Source organism: Agelaius phoeniceus, chromosome 2, assembly GCF_051311805.1.
Source record: "Agelaius phoeniceus isolate bAgePho1 chromosome 2, bAgePho1.hap1, whole genome shotgun sequence".
NCBI classification, from domain to species: Eukaryota; Metazoa; Chordata; class Aves; order Passeriformes; family Icteridae; genus Agelaius; species Agelaius phoeniceus.
The window spans coordinates 115,539,851-115,555,954 of NC_135266.1; the positions used below are offsets into that span (position 1 = coordinate 115,539,851).

A 16,104-nucleotide genomic window follows, 5' to 3' on the forward strand; every position below is an offset into this window, starting at 1 on the left:
CATCCTGAAACTGTTCCTACCCCCGCAAATGCAGAAATAAATGTAGACTGCTGGAATCAAAATATTGCAAGAGTTTCAATGCAGTGCAGCACCACCACTGCACTGACACCAGTAGGAAACCTGATGAACTGCCAGTGGATTTCAAAACTGATGGTCTTATTAAAGCTCCTGATGCTGGTGGGATCAGCCAATGGGGTTCAATTCAAAGGATATTTTAAAAATTTTCTTTTTAAGCTGCAAATTCACACAGCTTTCAGGCTTTTTTTTCAAAGACTTATTGATGTCTTTTGGGGTTTTTTTAACATCTAGTTTTCTTTCTCTTTTTTTTCTTCTTTCTGCTACCAAATTCAATAATGATATCAAGATACATTTTGGTTTTCCCTTTTCTCAATTGTCTCTGCTTTCTTTTCTGAAATAATCTTTCCTGCTATTTTATAAAAAGCAACTCATACAATCCATCATTTCTCGCAATAAGGGACTAAGATTCTTTTTTCATGAAAGTGTGATTTAAAACATGGCTCTGTTCCCCAAAAACTCCAGCAGTCATTTTTGTACTGCATCAGTTCCTTAGGCCCCAGTTGGGCTGGAGTTAAGATCTGTGCAAACACACAAATGCAGGGGGTTCATCTTTGAAGTGGTCACTCAGCATCACCCAATAAAGGACTATCAAAAAGGAAAAGTGCTTTGGAATATTTCCTCATTTCCATGTGGTGCAGAAGCACACCAGCTTTTGCTTAATATTAAGACACCCTTCAAAGCTACAAAAGTTAAAACATTTCTTAATGCTGTATACACTGAGACAATTGGACAATACTTCAAAGCTCTTGGGTATAAATCTTTTGGTATCACTAACATTTCAAGTAAGAAGTATTTATACAACATTGTCAAACAAAAGTTATTTTGCAGCTAATCTGACATAGTTTTGGAACAGAAGATAATAAAAATCTATTGCATCCTGTTTATTTTCTGAAAAGGGTGAAACGTGATCAGATGGGGCATTTTAGCTCTGAAAAACCTTAAAAACACTGACATTGTTTATATGATTTCAATATCAAGTATTTATCAGCTCTAAACCAGGAAAGGTGCAGAATAAAATTCAGCAAGCTTTCCAAAAGAGTGCAGGAAAGGATCAGATAAGACCAGCTGAATATTTATCAAACTCTGAGACTCATGAGTCACTCCTGATGGGGCATGTGAACCAGAAACACAAAGATGTATTCTTCTATAAATTCATATGATTGAGAAACACTCAAAAAAATTAAGATCATGTTCTGCCCAGGAGCCTCTTACTACTTATTGCTGCCTCTTGCTTGGCTGGGAGCTGGAAATCCTTTTACTAATTCTTTCAGAGAAGTTTATGTGAGCATTTTCCTCGAGTTTGGGAAGTGTTTAATCATCAGCCTTTTTACATTCATTTCCTTCTAATTCAGCTGCTTTTGAATGAGAGGTAAATTCACCCATGCCTGTTCAGGTTCAGCCTTTCCTTTCCTGCATCACCTCCCACTCCTCTAACAGCCAAAGACTGATGGAATAGTCCACACAGCAGCCTGAAAAAATAACATGAAACCCACCACAATCTACCTGCCCCTGCGGCTTATGATGCTTGTAAATATTACTGCTCATTTAATTTTTTAAAATTTCATATGGTTTCTTGAATTTGTGCTTTGGAAATCTAATAATTCATCTCTTCCAGGCATATCATTAGCTTTACAAAATAAAATAATTCACTTTATCTAATGTAGTAGATATTTAAATAAGACACTAACTAGACAAACCAGAGAAATGGGCAGGATATTGGATGAACACACAATAAACTCAAAGACATGAGCTTTCAATTCAATCAACAACAAAAATGTTCCCCTCCAAAACAGCTTTTCAAGCTTTCCTCCAACAATCATTTCCTCATAAAAAGCAGAGATATTTACCTCAAATCTGATGTGTTTGAAATGGTTTGACATTGGAAATCAACCTAGAAAAAGGAGATTTTAGCACTATTTTTTAGAGCTGGATATTACCCTTGGACAGAAGCACACAGATGCTGGAAGTCTTGACAGTTCCCAACCCATTGACCATCTCTATTTGAGGAGGACAAGAACTTCCCAGGGCTGAGACTGAGCCCTTGGGTTGGATATGGGGCCATGCAGCCCCCAGGTTTCTGAACTCCCCATCACAGTTGCCAGCATCAGGCTAGGTCTCAGTGAGAGAGAATATTTATTTTGTTTGTAGTCAAAAGAGAGTTGTCAGGCACTGTGGAGTCCCAGGCAACAACACTGCTCAGTGTTCTCCATCTTAGGTGAAATGAGAAATCAAATTCCCAGTTTAACTTCAAGATGTGCATAAATTGAAGGCTCTCTGTAACTCTGAAAAACCCATGGCATTGCAAAATTAATTTCAAAACTGAAAACCTGCCTCATCCTCATCATGATTTTTCTTGAGTTTATCTTTCACTGTTATTCCATAACAAAGAATTTTAAATTCACCTTCTTGAAAAAAACAAAATCTTTGTTGCATATATTTGATCCAGTCTTGTTTAGATTGCAAGGAATTACAATAAAATCAACAAAAACATTATCATGAAAATTAAACACTTTGGTTCAGCCCCACATCCAAACATATTCAAAGTAATTTTATAGAGATACTTGGAAAATACGCCTCTCTTCAGAAGAACACAACTTTCACTGGACAACACTTATATTCCATAGTTGTCTAAACAATAATCCCTATTTTAATCAGTAATTTACTCTTTCTCATTTAGATTTCATAAATCAAATACAACATTAACAAAGATATAACAAAGTTTTTTCTGAGCAGAGACTGTAGAAGCAGCAAAGTAGCTTCTATTTTTCAGTTCTATTTTCTGCTTTCCAAGCAAGTTAAGCAGATCCTAAGAGTCACTGAAAGTGACTTTTGAAACCCATGCAAGAATGTCAGCAACTCTGATGCTTGTACATAATTTTCTACATCCTGAAAACAGTAATTTACGTGGAAGCAGGACTGAAATGTCACGACACAGCAGAAATACAATTGCTTCGATGTTTAAACTGTGCTTTTCCTGTTTTTGAATGTATTTTGGTTCTCTTAACGATGAGATTATATCCTAAATTCCTGAGGTTTATGAAAATACTCTTAGTAGAATTACCAAAATTCTTGTAGTTTTTAGCAGCAAAAGTTTAACAATTAAATTATCAATAAAAAAAAAACAAGACAAACCTTAAGCTTTGTTCCAGCTTCACTTCTGGAACAAAGGCAAACAGATTTGATTTTCCTTTCACTTAAATATTGCAAGTGGGAATCAATAGAATCACAGAGCCATCAAGGTTGGAATAGTAGCTTTGAAGTCATCCAGTCCAATTGTCCATCCAGCACTGCCCCTGTAGCTCCATAACACCTGAACCGTGAAAAAATTTTGTCTAATCTCTAATCTGAATTTCCCCTATCTCACCTTAAAGCCACTTCCTCACATCCTCTCACTGCAGGCAGTACAGAAGAGAAGGAAACCTCCTTTGATACAGTCAGTAAATAATTAAAAAAAGCTCAACTCACATTTGAAAAGGGCAGAAATCATCAAAACAGCAAGAAGAGCAGCAAACTTTTCCAGATATTACTCTGGCTAATGAAGTGAGAGGTGAAACTAAACTGTCTGAAATATATTTTGCCATAAAATTGTGTCCTGGAACAATCTCCTGCCAAATGAGAATATAACAAAGAGGCCCTGAAGGATTTGTTACTGTGACTGATTTTGTTTAACGGGTTCATACAAATTGTTTGGAAAAATGAAAGTGGCTGTAGCTTGTCAAAAACTGCAGATTTATTAAGAAGAGCAATAATAGATGGAACCCTATCAGGGTTAGGAAATAAACATGAGGAATCCGACTAGGGTAGGACAATAGGGATTGAGAGATCATGTGCAGTGTCAGGAGATATGATATAAAGCCTTTAGGGAGGCCCAGCAAAGGATTAAAAATAACTCAAGTTTGACAAGTCACAGAGAAGATGAATCATGGCTAATGACAAAAAGAAACAGCACACAGACAGGATCACACAATTTGTGTCACGCAGCAGTAAGGAAGTCAAAAGGTCAGTGAAGAATTGGGAAATGAATCAGGCACTTGTGCTGTGGATTCTCATCAAATAAACAGTTTTCAACTTTTAGGAGAGCATTTACAGACTCTGTGTGCTTTTTAAAGGGAGCAGTGATATTTTTCTTTTAGGGAAAATTCATCTTCAGCCTTGCCAGGATTTTTCTCCTTTTTGTTATCAAGGCTGCATAATACAAGAAAAACACAGTTGGAATAAACACTTGAAACAACAACTTGGTCACTGATTACTGTGATGTACATACCAGGGGCAAGGGAATCACAGCAAAATGCTCCTTTTGGCAGATTTTCTGTTTAAGGGACTGCTTTACAAAATGTTTGCTCTGTTTTAGTCAGTTCCTTTGGGAATTTTTTTATGGCAGGGAAAGAGGGAAAGAAGAGGGGAAAGCAATGCTCATAAATCTCTGGAAAGGGAAATATGACATTGCCACAACAGGCAGAGCAACAAACAAGCTCTGAGAATTGCAGAGTTAGAGGACAAAAATGCTCCATCCAATGAGATTCTAGGACTCTCCTATTTTCAAATCCATGCACAAAAATACATACTGACACTCTCTTGAAATCCCAATTTTTTCAGAATTCTTCTTACCATTTTCTACAGTGCTCACCTCACCTTCAGTCTTAGTCCTGTATTCCATTATAATAATTCTCAATAACTACATGTTCTAAAGTCATGTTTATGCCACAGATTGAACTATTTGTACTTACTATACCAATGAGAAATATCTATTATGGTGAAATTATACTGCAAAAATTTACTAAAAAACAGATTTTTCAACTGTCAAAAAATGGTTGAAAGTAAATATATTTCCCTCAGAATAGCAAAATTTTCTCTTTTTATTTCCTTTTCTTTAAAAATATATGTACTGGCAATGTGAATTGCATCGTTTTTAAGTAAAGCAGCTTCTCTGTTTGAAGGCATAAACATTAAGTATTAGCTGTTACTTAGGTGATAAATTGTATTTATGTCACTTACAAAAATTAAAATACATTTACATTTTATTTTGTTTCAGACTGGTGGGATTTACTGACATTTTGAGTGTTTTCAGAAAATGAAATTACAGTTCCAGACTTGGTTTCAGGGCAGGCTACTTCAAAATCACAAAACCAACCTATTAATGATGGGAAAAAAGAGCTTGTGGTTCAATGTATGTGTAGACTCAATTCATGCAAGTCATACTTCAATCTCCATGTGAAAGCGAGTGACCAGAAACAGATTTGCCAATAAAACCAAATTATTAGAAAAACCTCCTAACACATTTTTCTTAATTCTTGTTTTGCTGTGAAAGTGACCAGTCCATGTTGTATTCTCAAATGTTTTTCTGGGCAAAATTGAGGCTAAAAATAGTTTCAGTAAGGAAAAGGCCCCAAAACTTCAATTCTCCATTCTTATAGGTAGAGGGATAACCACACAATACCTGCAGATATTAAAGTCATTTGTCATCTTCCCCGGAATTTCCAAGGACATTCCTGTGGTATTTAATATTTATTTTTATTTTAATGATAAGTAATCTTTTAAATCTTTCATGTAATTAAATAAAATATCATGATACTCCTAAGGATTGCAGTATTGCTGAATACAGTAAGAAAAGAAAGTCAATTAATTTAAAAAATATGTCACTGGAGAGTGAAAGCAGAAGTTTTCTGATGTGAGCTCTGCATTCCAGTAGAGCACCTTGATTCATTGACAGAGCATTTTTCTAACAGAAACAAACATTAACTGCAAAACAGACGCAAAGAAAGCAGTCATTTCAAGTTCAGTTACTATTTCTAGAGAGCTACAGCTACAAACACTGAAATTAGGATTATAATTCCACTTCAAGTAAGGGAAAACCAGCCAGGTAGGTGGCCTGCACACACTTTTTGGTCCATTTAGAGCTCCAAGTTCTTTGGTGATATAAAAATCATCAATAACCCTCTTAGGTCTATGAATTTTGTCTTGAAAAGGGCTCAAGCAGATATTCCCTTTAAAGCTCCATCAAAAATAACTTCCTTAATTCCTCTGCTCTGGGGTTAAATCTTGGATCTTTACCCAGAGTGAATAGACTTGTTGCAAAGTAGCTAAAAGCTACGCTATACATATATATAAATGTATAAATGAATATGTATATATATAAAATAATATTTCTTTGAATTATGCAACCCTTATTGAAAAATAAAACATAGTATTAATCAATTTGTGCCTGTTCGGACTGTGAATTTCAATGCTAATGCTGTACAGCATAAGCCAAAGCAATAACTAGGGATAATTTGTGCTTTTAATTTGTGGGGTTTTTTGACACAATCCAGGGGTCAGGTTTTATTTTTGTTTCAATTCACAACACAGCAGACCTGTGTAACCCAACTTTTTTTTTTTATATTTACCTATTTGGTTTCCAAATCTGGCACAGGGCAGACCTTGGCTTCTCAGAAGTCTTTTCCCAGAACCTTTTATCCTATGCCCACTATCACCAGCCTAGGTGTGACCCTATGAACCAAAATTAGGAAAATCAGCAAGGAAATAGTGGGAAGAAGTTGGTTTTTCGGAGTTACCCTGCAGCAACACCTCAGCTCTAAAAGTAAAGCTGTCTCCTTAAGTCCCTCCTGACTGCAAATTCTCATTAACACTTGGCAATTTGAACAACTGCAATGGTAATTTCATGAGAAGATTTGGCATTAACAAGAGACCAAGGAATAAATAAAGGGAATGGAAAAGGTTTTTTTCGTCCCTGCTTCTTTCAGGTTTTTTTTTTTTCACTATTTAATGCCACCTTCTCTTGTACACATTCAATTGTCCCCCAGCCTTGCCCAGGATGGTTACAACTATAAAAATGCCTTAAACTGAGCACACACATCTGCTCATAGAACAACTGCCAAGAGAAGTTTCTGTACTGATGCAGAGCCTTTTATTGTCCTGAAAACTTGAATTTTAGCCCTTTTGGAGGGCTGTAATTATGGACCAGATTATGTTTAGACAATTTTTCCCAGTTATCTAGAAAATTGTGTCTAAGAATTTATGGGAAGTACTGGGAAGGAGAGAAAGGCAACAGTTATGATTATTAAATTCTACTTCATATCAAGAGACTTAGGCTGAACGATCCTGTCACTTGTATAAACACAAAAGACGATGCAGCATCTGAAGCTAAAGACCAATCCTGTGAGAATTACTGGAATGCCTTGGAAGAGAACAAAACTGGCACCAGATGAAAAATGAGCTAAACTTTACACTACATCTAAGGCATATTAAATATTGGTCCCATTTTGCTGTCAGCATCCAAGCTGTTAACAGAATTACCACTTAAGGTGCAAGGAACCATGTGCCCTTTTGGCCCAGGGGATGCAAAGGAGAATTATTGAAATCTGATGACATCAAGCAGATGAAGTGAGATGCTCTCAGCTCAACACTGGCTGTGACAAGCATCTGTACAAGAAATTGATGATGGGTGAAATCAGCCTTACATACTTTCAGATAAGCCTCAGCCCATACCAATCCCAAATCCTCTTTTTGCCTTTTCTTTCCCATTGTTTACTTGACAAAAAAAATCACTTCTTAGGCTAATGTATCTTTATTATCTACTTTCTAACTCTTTCAAGGAGTTGTTTCCTCAGCTGTTGGACAAACCTTGCTCATGCAAAAAAGAGAAGATATGTACTTTATAAAACTTTTTTTTTTTAACCTACTGAATGGATATTTTAGAATAGCTGCTGCCTCCCTTTCCCATTAGAGCTGGCCAAGTTCTGTGCAACTGATTGCTTTATTGTGGAGTCCAACTTTTGGCTCCCTGGTGCCAAAAGGCATAATAGATAAACAGCTGGAGCATTCTCTTCACTTGGAGATTCCATTTGCCAAGAATGCTTTTGACTGTGAAAGCAAACACACACACAGACATGCACAGACAGACACACCAGGGAGAGGCTGAGAAAATCATCTCTGGAAAGCTGTAAACATTGCTCATTCCTTCTTCTGGAATGTTCTGTTGTGATTAGGAGTAGGCTGTGGAAGCAACTCATAGTGCAGGAGAAAAACCACATACAGAGTTGGAAAATTAATTCCCTAAGATCATAAAGAGCAGCTAAAACACAGACAGGAATGGAAAGCAACAACATCCATACTCTGATTTCCACACCATCCATTCATTCATTCTCTCCCTGTTCCTGGAAAATTTGGATTTAACTCCTTGTGGATTCTGCCTCTGGTTCAGCACATATTTACTATTGTCTATGTCTCCACACATGTAGGCTATGAAAAAGGAATTATTTTAGGAAATATCCATATGCTACAAGCTGAAATCCTAAAGAAAGGAGAAGCAATAATACAAAGAAGAAAGGGAGTTAATGCAACCAATGGCTTGCAGGATTATTTTAGCACTTCAGACCAGCCAAGCACAGTGGTAGCAGTCCAGACCAAGGAAAAGATGGGAAGATGTGACTGCTTGGATTTAGGATCCTGGGAACAAGGTCTGGAGACCATTTCTCTGTAGTCAAAGGGGACACGCAAGCCACATGTCTCAGTCACTGAGAGATGACCTCCAGCAGGAAAGGGTGGGGGATAGATGGAGCCAAGATGAAGGTGCCACCCTAAAACCTGCACTGAGGAAACCTGCAGGGGTGGCAAGAAGAAAATTCCAGGGAAGTATGTAGGAAAGGAAGGCTTGGAGAGAATATGAGGGGAACCTGGAGGGCAGGAGCTACAGACAGCACACACAGAGACGTCATTAAGGAATTCAGAAGTGAGGAAGGAAATGGACAGTTTTAAGAGATGGAAACGTCATGATCAAATTTAAAATTACTGTCGTTGGATGGGGCTCTGAGCAACCTGAGCTGATTGCAAGCTGCTCACTGCAAGGGTGGGTTCCACCCTCAAAAATCCCTTCCAACCCTGTGATTCCATGACAGATTTTGACAGAGTGGACTTTTACCGGGAAAAGGAACTTGATTAGAAGAGGTTTGTTAGGATGTGCACAAGGGCGAGGGAGGTAGAATTTGGGCTAAGCTTATTGGGAGGTTTAAGGATAAGGCATGAAGACCATCTGCCCCAAAGAACTTACACTTTCCACAGCCCAAGTTCTTGCCCAAGCTGGGGCTTTGCAGAGATGCAGCCTTTGTTAATACATGGATCAAACTCACAGAGCAGCTCCGAGTGTGAAATATCCCATCCGGCCCGCAGCTCTCACCAGCCCTGAGACAGAAATAATAATAATGTGGTGAAATGGGATATGGCACACACCATCTGGCAGCTGTGCAAACAAGAAGAAGAACACTATGAAGAACATTATGACACGTTTGGGGACCTGCTGATTACATTGCATGTCTAAGGTTAGACATTTTGGTGTGTAAAACTTGAGAACACAGTCTAAATCGTGGATAATTTAATAGGTTGCACATGGACTTCACCTCCAGTTTATTAATTCTTTTTTTATTCAGCAGTACATCCCTTTTTAAAATACTTTCCTGCTTTTGTGGTGAGCTGCTTAAGATGTAGTTTCAAACACCTGAAGCTGAAAAAAATAATTACTTTTCTGTAACAGTAAGAATATGTAAAATGGTTGGGTCCTATCAAGGTGTTCAGCATTGCCACAGAGCTGAGAGATCAGATTTCAAATTAATCTGTCACCTGCACAGACAGCAAATCCTCTTCCCCTTAGAAAGACCAGAGGGTTTTTATTCATACCTTTTTACCTTTTTTTCCCCCTTCATGAAGGAGAACAACAGAAAGTGATTAAGGAGAGTGTGTTAATAAAAAAGCTCTTTAAATCAACAAGCTTATGGATTTTGAAGGACTGCCAGAAGAGTCATTAACAGAAAAATATTCAAAAGGCACTTAAACGTGTTCTCTGACTTCAATAGATTTGTTTCTGTCACCTCACAAGAAAACAGAACAACAGAGAGCTCAGTCTCATCCCCTGGTTCTGTGTGCTCAGCAGTGCATTTCAATTACCCACTCAAGCCTGCCTGTGCTGCCAGAATTCCCTCTCTTGCTACTTCTCCATCCAAGAAATCCTCATCTTTCCTTCCCCTACCTCACATGGACTATTTCTGCTGCTTGAAGCTCTGGCTTCTCACTTCTTTAAGCCATCTCTATTTACCAGGACAGCATTATTTCATCACACATGACTTGTACGTGGTCCCTTATGAACTCCTGCATTCTTTTTTCAATCTCCCCTCACTGCCTCATGCCAAATTCCTCATCTCCCTGAAATGCAGTGAGGTGTACATCAGTATGGTGCTGCAGCAGATGGTGCTTGGGAGAAGAGAGATCAAGTTCACAAATAAAATGGACCAATCTAAAATTGTAGGTGATTCAGTTTTCCAGTTATGGAGGAGTTGTTTAAATCAGATATGACAGTAACTTGGAAACAGATCTCAAGCATCTTGAACCCATGCTCCTACAAGTAACTGGCCTTAACATCACCAAGAAAAAAAGTTGTCCTCTCAGTTCCCCTGTAAATGCAGGAACATGATCAGCCAATATTGATTTATTCCCCTGTTCCTTCATCATGCTGTCTCAGGATTTTAAAACATTGCTGCAGAACATGGAGCTGTAGCAAACTTGTTTTCAATGAGTTCTGTTTCCTCAGGTCTTCTGTCACCCCCATCACAATATCTTTACATCTTTTATTTATCTCCTAGCCTAACCCTATGGTTTTCTGCCTCATCTCATCCTTTCTGTGGTTGTCATAACCCCAGCTCCTTCCCTCCTGCTTTTTACTCTTCAATACTCAGCTGTGTTTCCACTATTGGATAAAATTTTGGGGTTTTTGACTCTCTTGGCAAGGAACAGAACATGCTGTGACCAGTCCAGCTCTGTGCATCCTCATGACCACTGCCTTGCTTCTGCCTAGCACAACATTAACCTATTCTCTCTTCTGATCCCAGATGCTGACTTCCACAAAATTCTGTCAAATTTGGCATGTGGAGTGACTGCTTAAGCCTCATTTCCTTAGGAAACCAGCTAAAACATTTCACTTCCTTTCTCTAAACTGGATTAAATGACTGCAGGCTGGATGGTGCAGCAGCAGGACAAACATGACCTGGTCAGGAACGGCGCCAGAGCTCACAGGTGCTTCTCTCCAAGCCTAAGGAAAACAGCTCACGGTGTTGACTCATCTTTCAGCCCTCAGATTCTCTTAATTGCTCAGTGAATTATTCACCCCAGCTTGCTCCACCCTCCCTCAGTCCTCTCACACCTATTTTGCCCTGAATTTACGTTCAACACCTTCCCCTGAAGCACCAACAATAACAAAATCAAAAATTTTGCTCCCATTTCCACAGCACCAAGGACAGACTCTTCTGAGGGTTGACTACAACACCTGGAAGACAAGGCAGAGAAACTTTGAAGTCCTGAAAGATGAGTGAACACATAATCAGGGCACAACTGCAATTAATAAAATATCCTTCAGGGGAAGGAAGGACCTATTGGAGAAGAGCTGAAATTGTTCAAGTATTTGTGACAAAATACAAAAGGAGGATGGATCAGCATTAAAGCACAAGCTGACACAGCACCGGCCCTAAATTTAACTGGGATAAACACTTTTTTTTGCTGTACAATATATTCCTTTAAAATATACAAATCATGTAGTACCACAGCTCTTCTCCCACTGAATTGAGCAAAATAAATAGCATTTGAAGTTACCTTCTTAGTAGCACTCAAAGTTTAACATAATATCCAGTCAGAATATTGAAATCAAGGGTCTGAGCTGTTTGAACCAGTCTAAAAGATGCAAGAAATTAAATGCTGGCTATAGGATCCTGGTTTTCAAACAGCAGAGTTTGTACACGCAAGGCTGGAATAAACAGCAGGTCTGTTTCCCCAGATCCTGTCAGAGAAATATTTCAGAGAGGTTACAAATCTTAATTGACCACAGCAGCACATCTCAGGAAAGGTAAGTAGTGTCATTTGTGTGCCAAGGAGGAGGAAAGGAGGACAATGGGAAGGAGCAGGAGGTCAAGCCTGGGGAGCAGGACAGCCTGGATTAACAGCCAGGCACTGCTGGATCTCAATCCAAGCTTAAAAATCACAGCTCTGACAACAAACAAAAAAATTGGTGGTCAAATGTGATTGACTTTGAGAGACTGTTCTCTAATCAATCATGACAAGGTTAATTCTCCTAAACTCTCACTAGCAGATGCTAATCTACCCTGGAGTGCATCCATGATTCCAGAATCATTATGAAAACAAAAGCAGTTTGTAAGCAAAGAATTGTGTACAGCTTTCTTTTTATATTCCTTTGCTCTACCTCCCCAAATAGTGAGGGACACCCAAACAAAACCTTCACAGTAAAATTAAAATAAATACCACACATAAATAACATCATACCCAGGAGAGGTGATGACTATACAGATGGATTTAAAAAACAATTGAGCTCAACAAATTTTGAAGAAAATTTTGTACTGCCAAAAAAAAAAAAAAAAAAAGAAAAACAAGAACAAGCAAATCAAAACACAAAAAAGGACATTCCAGAAATCCAACACAAAAATAACATGTTCCCTATAACATTTCTACTAATGTTTGGAGAAATAATACTGTGAGTACACAGTCAAAATCCCATAGTCATAAATTCCTGCATAAAAGATAGATGAAAGAGGAAATTGATAGAGAAATTAGCAAGCATGAGAAATTCTGTAAGGAAAAAAAAACACACAAAATTTAAATTATGGAATTAAATGAGAAGGGAAGACATAGAGCTGTTATCTCCTTGTGGTGCACTGATGTCAGTGAAACACCTTTGTAAGTGGAAAAACCCAGCATTTTTTCCCCTAAAATGCAGATGCTTTGGTGGCTTTTCTGGAGGGACCACCCTCACACTGTTCAAGTTGTTGTCCCCTACCCACCAGCAGACAGTAAGGGTTTTATGTCAAGCATAACACAGGAAAGCAAATGAACACCTCCAAAAACCTGCAATCTCCCAGAGGGAGCCCATCCCAGCATGAGGAGCTTTTCCACACTGATTGCATCGTTCTGAGAACAAAATGGTTGGGACTGGAGCATGGCTGGTTAATTCCCCAAACAGAAGTCACTAAGTTGTTTTTTTCTGAAATTTTTTTAGCTTTTTGTGGCCTCTTTCCCTCACTGGCCATGACAAATACAATAAAACAATGATAAAACAATCAGATCATCTGTGCACTCTGTTCAGACCATTCTTCCTCAACTGAAGCGTAATTTGGGGTATTTTCTCTTATCCCTGGACATCTCTTAGTAAACTTACTGAACTTCGAAAATTGTTGAGACTTCAGTTTCATTTTCAAGTTAATTTAAATCAGAGGAATGAATTTCAAAAGAGTTTGGGAGGGAAGAAGAGAGAGAGGATGGGACTGAGAAAACAACTCATCAAACTTTGTTTCCTTAGGACACAAGCCTAAAAAAGCATCTCCTGGGAAGCTGGCTTTAGAACACAAGGTTAGAGTTTGGGCTCTGTAGCAGGCAGCATCAGCTTGAGAAACAAACTGAACCTAACAACTAAAAACCCAGTTATTCTTAAAAATATCTTGGGAGTCACAAGAAAAAAAGAAAAGGAAAAAAGAAAAAGGGGGGGAAACCCCACAACACCCCAAAAAATTCCACCATTGCACAGTTATTCAGTCTTCAAAGACGGGCAAGATTCTCCAAAGGTCCCTATGGTTTTACCCGTGCTTTCTCAAAGTATTTTGAGCTTTCTGAGTGCTTTTAATTTGTCAGAATTTAAAGGAATAGAGAAAATGTCCACAGATATGGATTTGAGAGGCAGGAAAACAGGCAGAGAATGAAGAACTGAATACCTGGAGGTGACTAAAGCAGCATCTGCCCAAGCATGGCTATAATATTGTTATTTCTGCAGTCAAACAAGCAACTGGTTGCCTGGCATCAAAGAGAACTATTTGATGAATGGAGAGGTGTGAATTTGCAGAGATTTTTTTTCCAGAAGTTAAATAATTTCATTTCAATGGCAGTGAGGTCAGTAAAGCATAAATCCAAGAATACATCTGTAATTAAGTGATAAAGCTAATTGGATCTGAGTTTATTTCCTGATTAGAGCCTGCACTGCTGAGATAAATGCCAAGGAAAAGCTGAGGGAAAGATTTCTCTTCTTTAAACTCCTATTGAGGGGCAGACTATGGTTTGATTTGATCACAACATTATTTTTAGTGTTTAAGATGCCTTGAAACAACAGAGATGACATTACTTTCATCAGTTAAGGAGATGGAAAAAGCAAGTGAGCTGATACACAACTATCACTTGATTCCTGAGCTCTGAGGTTTTTAGTTACAAAAAAATCTGAATGAATGAGAGCCCATTGAAATAGAAAGAAATGCTGTGCTTGCTGTATATTAAATAAATAAAACTTCAACTCTTCTGGTTAAAAACTAGGGAAAAAATAAATAAAACCACCACAAACAAACAAACATCCCCCACCCAAAACTTTCTGGTATTAACTAGAGTCAAACAAATAGCTTAAGTTAGTTTCTCAAACAGACACTGACTCTTGTGGAAAATCTAATTTGATTTTACTCAGGAAGAAAGAAGCAAAAAGCCAGTGAGGAATTTGATCCAGTTAGTATTTTGCTTAAGGACACATTTCCCTTGAAGTGCAAAAACAGTGTCATGGACTTTGATATTAAAGCATCTCACTGGATTGCATAAAAGTGCTAAATTCATTGCAGAATCAACCCTGAAATCTCCAGGTGTAACAGCAGGAAAGGAAACATGGATGTGAAATCACAGAACTGCAGCAGAAATGTCTGCCCAAGTCTAAAGGATTGGCTCCAAGACGTGGAATTTTCCCAGAGGTCTCAGTAAGGGGTTAACTAAGATGCCAAGCAAATATAATTTAGATGTCAACATTGTTAATTATTTAATTGCTCATAAAAGCACAATTGGTGCAGACTCAGCTATGGATGACATCTCATTGCCGAGGCAAAGCTGGGGGGAAGGGAGGTTTGCTTTGGGAAATATCCCAGTTTGTGTTGCCCCTACACCCCCCCGCTGCCACGACCACGGGAGGCAGCTGTCCCCAACTCCCAGAGGGGGAGATTCTCCCCACAAAACCCCTTGGAGATCCCATGGATTCACCCACTCCCACAGAAGGGCTCAGGAGTGTGACAAGCTCTGCTTCTCGTCCAGGAGGAAGCCAAAGCCATCAACACCATTTTTGTGTTACTTTTGATAACGTCTGGTCAGCAACAATTCGACATTTCTTGGAGTAATTGCTCTTCCTCACAGATTTGAATTTATGCTTCTGTGTTCATCCTGAATGTGATATATTGTTCTGTCAGACCTCTTGTTTGGTCTGATTTTTAACCACAACATCTCTGAGCTGAATAAAAAAAAATCCATTCCACACTGATTGAAACTTTTTCACAAATAATTTTGCTCTTAACTAAAAGATAATTTTCACAGAATAACTTCTTGGAAAAAAAAACAACCTTTAACATTGTATCTGAAGATGTACACATCAAAAAAAATATTTCATCTTCAGAAAAAATGAAAGCCAAAAAGTGAAAAAAATTACTTTTCTCTTCTATGACATTCATGACTCTTTCTCCCTGGCTGGGAAAAATGCCTGGCTATCTGCTATAGGTATTGCCACACATGCATAACTATTAAATTCATTTTATTATGGAAATCTGACCTGCTTTTGTGCCACATTTTGCGCAAAAAAAAAAATATTTCTATACATAATATATATATAAAAAATATATAAATCCTATAGATTTATTCCACACTTAACAAGACTTATTAATAGACTTGTCAAAGAAACCCAAACTAAACCACAAAACAAAAAGAAACTGTGGTTGTTAGGCTAATTTAAAATCATGTATGATTTCCAGTTGAAGTTTTTAAGTTGCCACTTTGGAATGAAATAATTAGCAATTTCAAAACATAATTTTTAAATTTCAAGTGAAATAGCATAAAACCAGAAAAACGTTGTAGAAAAATATTCAGTACGCTAAACAGATGAACTCTCTCTCTCCACATATTTCTGTATCACCAAGACCCTACAGGAATCAGACTTGTTCTGCTTTACACTGTGTCCTGAAGAATAGAATTAGA

At 38.0% G+C, this 16,104-nt stretch overlaps 1 long non-coding RNA gene across 1 annotated transcript in view; it reads right to left on the reverse strand.

Annotated features, from left to right (window-relative positions):
• Positions 1-16,104, reverse strand: part of LOC143693421 (uncharacterized) — a 108,762-nt gene that overhangs the window by 24,406 nt on the left and 68,252 nt on the right. The window contains exon 2 of the long non-coding RNA XR_013181086.1: positions 9,125-9,255. This is a non-coding gene — a long non-coding RNA (uncharacterized LOC143693421). The remainder of the gene's footprint in view (positions 1-9,124; positions 9,256-16,104) is intronic.